Source organism: Microcebus murinus, chromosome 12 (genome assembly GCF_040939455.1).
Source record: "Microcebus murinus isolate Inina chromosome 12, M.murinus_Inina_mat1.0, whole genome shotgun sequence".
NCBI classification, from domain to species: domain Eukaryota; kingdom Metazoa; phylum Chordata; class Mammalia; order Primates; family Cheirogaleidae; genus Microcebus; species Microcebus murinus.
This window is the reverse complement of record NC_134115.1, coordinates 26,152,089-26,156,573: the sequence shown is the minus strand read 5'-3', so window position 1 is coordinate 26,156,573 and position 4,485 is coordinate 26,152,089.

The following is a 4,485-nucleotide window of genomic DNA, read 5'->3' as shown; positions in this document are numbered from 1 at the left end:
GACTTTATGACAAAATGAAAGATAATCCTCTGCCATCTGTCACTTGAAACCCAGTCTCCATTCCACATTCAAGCCTCAGAGCAGAGAGAAAGTGAAGGAAATTGAGAGATAAATGTGCCAGGAGCTGTCTCACAACAAGCTGGTTTCTCATTTGTCTTCATCAGAAGGATTTCAAGATTGAGCCATTTAATAGACCTCTCACTGACAGCTGATGGGAAGATTAGTGGTCAAGTGTTAGAGATATTTGGAAAAGGAATGTGTTCTGCTGTGGGGATCGATGGAAAATGATGAGGAGAGAACTCTAGGTCCTAAAATGGAAACTGATTAAGCTAAAAGCCCAAGAGGTCCTTACTGTTGGGGAGGGAGAGCCATGGATTCTGTGGCTGTTTGGAGGCGACAATCAGCATCCGTCCAGGAAGAGGCAGGCGGTCCTCTTCAGAGGAAGGTGTGGTAGCCAAGGTGGTATTCTTAAGAAAGACAACTGTGAGAGTCTTCTCACATTTTACGGCCTCAGCTCTGCCTGAGGAGAAAGAAAAGTCATCGGTGAAACAAACTGTGTGAGGAAGTTGTGGCCTTTCTGAAGAAACAAGGTATTCCAAACGTGATTCTTCTGGCCCTGTTAATCATTTACCAGAGGTTCATTTGATGAGTGTGTTTTTCTAGCTTCAGTGACACTCAGTGAAGGACCCCCTCCCCCAGAATTTCAGTCAAGAAGTGGGGGCTGCAGAGAATTTTGCTATTTTCAATCCACAGATGACTTCTAGGGTAGATGGAGCTATGGATTCCACTCTTATGCAGGTACCATTCCCTCCCTCGCTTACCCTCTCCCTTGGAGCTCACTTACTCATTCCAGAAACAAAGACGTAGACATTGTCAGATGGGATGTGTGAATCTTAGAACTGACACACAATTAAGCTTGAAGCAAAATGAAAGACTTAGCATGAGGACAGTTCAAACCAAATCATCAGTGGCCAGGAAGAATGCCTGTGGTGACACTTAAGGAGACCAGCCAATGCCCACCCAAGCTGGGGAGGGCTTCACAGAGCGAGTTTACTGGCTACACCCTCTGAGTTCTCAAGTAGTTCCATTTAGGGGGAAGTGAAGGTCCAAATACAAGCCCTTCTCTTCTGGAATCCCAACATGTTAAAGCTGAAAAGAGTCTGAATACTCTCTAAAGCAGAGTCTTCATTTTACAGGTGAGGAAAAACGAGGATCCCAGAGGTGACTTGACTTGTCCCTAGTCACAGAGCTGCTTCACCGCAGACCCAGACGCAGCCAGCGATTTTTCCAAGGACTGGTTCCCTGCTGCCTGGTCTGAGGGACCATTGCTTCTCTCTTCAGTTCATTTTGTAAAAATGTTATTTTATTTTTAATTGACAAATAATTGTATATGTTTATCAGGTATGATGTGATGTTTTGATGTATGTATGCATTATGGAATTATTAAATCAAGCAAATTAACAAGGAGCCATTTATTTTCTAATCATCATGAAGAGGGGGACATTTAGGGTTCTCTACTCTCTGTAACTATGTGTAAGTCATTCATAAGAAAAAGTAAGGAAAGAGAGCTGGATGTGGTGGCTCACGTCTGTGATCCTAGCACTCTGGGAGGACGAGGCAGGAGGATCACTTGAGGTCAGGAGTTCAAGTAAGGCAAGAAGACTAAAACCCTTATCTACAAATGAAGTAAAAATTTTAGATTTCTAACAAATATATCTTGATTATTGACTGAAATGTTTTTTTTTTCTTTTTAAATAAAATCCTCTATTATTTCTAGAGCATGGCCTGACATGGTACATAAACCTCCAGAAAGGTCTTGGTACTCCCTCCCTACCCAGTGAATCACATTGTTCTCATCCTCATTCCCATAGCTCTGGTAATATCACCTTTGAATGTTAGGGGCATGCAAACTTGTTTTTGAAATTCTTTTTTTTTCTTTTCTTTTTTTCAAGTTTTAGCGTTAAGCTTGAGTGTTTTTGAAATTCTTGTACCCACTTAGCAAAATTATTATTAAAACTAAAATTTAAATACCTCATCAATCTTATTTCTATATAGAAAAAAGGCAAGTCTGAATTATAGAATATTTTGAGGGAAATTAAGTTGATTTGATAGTAACAAATGAGTTTACTAGATTTAAATGCCAAGCACAGTGGCTCATGCCTATAATCTTAGTACTTTGGGAGGCCAAGGTGAGAGGATCACTTGAGGCCAGGAATCTGAGACCAGCCTGGGTAACATAGTGTGAGATCCTGACTCTACCAAAAAAGTTGAAAAATTAGCTGGGCCTGGTGGCATGTGCCCGTAGTCCCAACTACTTGAGAGACTGAGGCAGGAGTATTGCTTGAGCCCAAGAGTTTGAGGTTGCAGTGAGCTATGATGCACTCAAGCCTAGGCAACAGAGAAAGACCATCTCTTAAAAAAAAAAAAAAGATGTTGGGGGTGAGGGGACTGGATAAGAATGAGTTGTAATCCGCTTAAGAATTACTTTAATTTTTCCAAAGGAATTGGTAAAGTTTGTCTGCAGCTGGAGCACAATCTGAAATCTCTGCCACGCCATTGTCATGCTTAGCAAACACAAACTATCCCTGCCTCCACCAGCTCTGGACTTAGACTTTGGAAGAGCAACAGAGCTCTGAAGAAATGTCTTCATTTCGAGAATATGAATTTATTAAAGCACTTAAAGATTAAAAGAAATATGGAACAATCACTTGCTAAATGCATCAAACCCTTGGGGGCTCTAATTAACAGATGTGGTGATCTGGATGCATGAAGCTGATGCATTTGTTGTCACTTTCAAAATTCTTGTCAAAGTTGTCATCATCCAGCAGGCCTGACTCATTTTTAGCTTATCTGAGCAGGCTGTTCTGATCTGTCAGTTATAATTGTTCTTGTCATTTCTCTAGTCATTTTGGTGAAGGTTCCCTTGGCTGCACAGCCCACCAAACCTCCTCCCCTGGTGGGGTTATCCCACCTGACACTACTGGATCAGGTATTTCATTAAGATACCCAGTTGTGAACTCTACCACTTCATTCTCAGTATGGCCACTCATAACATGGCCACTGCTCTGTACCAGGCCAGACAGTTGTCATGAAGCCTTTTCCCCCATTTAAGAATATTATATGAACTGATGAGCTTTCTTCTAGATTATCTTTTCCCATATATTGATAAACTTTTCATGATTAAAATAACCAATAATTCACTGGTGGGCAATGCAGGATGTTTTGCTAATTTCATTAGCCAGTTTTCCAAATTAGGACTGCATAGTTGTTATCTCTTGCTTTAAAGTAAATATGTTCTGCCTGTTTAACATCAAAAAGCTTGACACATGGGAAGAACTTGCTGTGTTTTGTTTTCATTGTTGCTGCTTTTTCTTTTTCTTTTAAATTGTTAAACAAAATATGATGCCATCAGAAGGAATAGGCCAGTGTAAACCAAATAATAAGGATGTCGGCCGAGCACGGTGGCTCACTCCTGTAATCCTAGCACTCTGGGAGGCCAAGGTGGGTGCATCATTTGAGCTCAGGAGTTCAAGACCAGCCTGAGCAAGAGTGAGACCCTGTCTCTACCAAAAAATTAGAAACAAACTAGCTGGACAACTAAAAATATATAGAAAAAATTAGCCGGGCATGGTGGCGCATGCCTGTAGTCCCAGCTACCTGGGAGGCTGAGGCAGGAGGTTCACTTGAGCCCAGGAGTTTGAGGTTGGTGTGAGCTAGGCTGACGCCATGTCACTCTAGCCTGGGCAACAGAGTGAGACTCTGTCTCAATAATAATAATAATAAGGACGTCAAATAATGAATTTTCATTATAAGTAGCGCTTTAGGTTGAAAAAATACTTACACTGGTTTTTAAAGGAGATCAATTTCTGATGTAAAGAAAAATAAACATTGCAATGAGCCAGGCACTGTGAAACATGCTGAGGAATACAAAGATGAATACACTGCAGTCAGTCTTTGATTCCAGGAACTTTAAATACACATAATTCTGTTTACTTACAGCTAGATGATGTTACAAACTGGCGTGATCCACAGCTTATATTAGTGGGCTGGGCCATGAGGCAGTAAGACAGCGAAACCTTATCCATTATTCATGCCATGCTGTGGCATGGTCAGGTAGCTGTCCTCCACCAAGTAACTATGCCACTGGAAAATGTGGTTCCAAAGCCACCCTAGTGGAGAAACGAGAGAATAAGCCCAAGCAGAATGTTTTTAAGGGCCAAACTTAGAAGTAGCTTATGGCTTATGTTCATTCTACCCACAGTTTGTTGGTCAGACAATGACACAGAGCTAACTGCAAGGAAATCTGGAAAAATGTTATTATACCAAGAAGAAACCTCAAAGGTAAGGGGGATTCTGGCTAACCCCCACCTAACAGGGTTCTTGCTGAAGGCAGGGAAGGGTGATCAGATGTCACCTTGGGGATGGCAGGAGATGAAGAAGAATTTGGTCAGAGATTGAGGGTGATCAGATATCAGGGATGGGGGG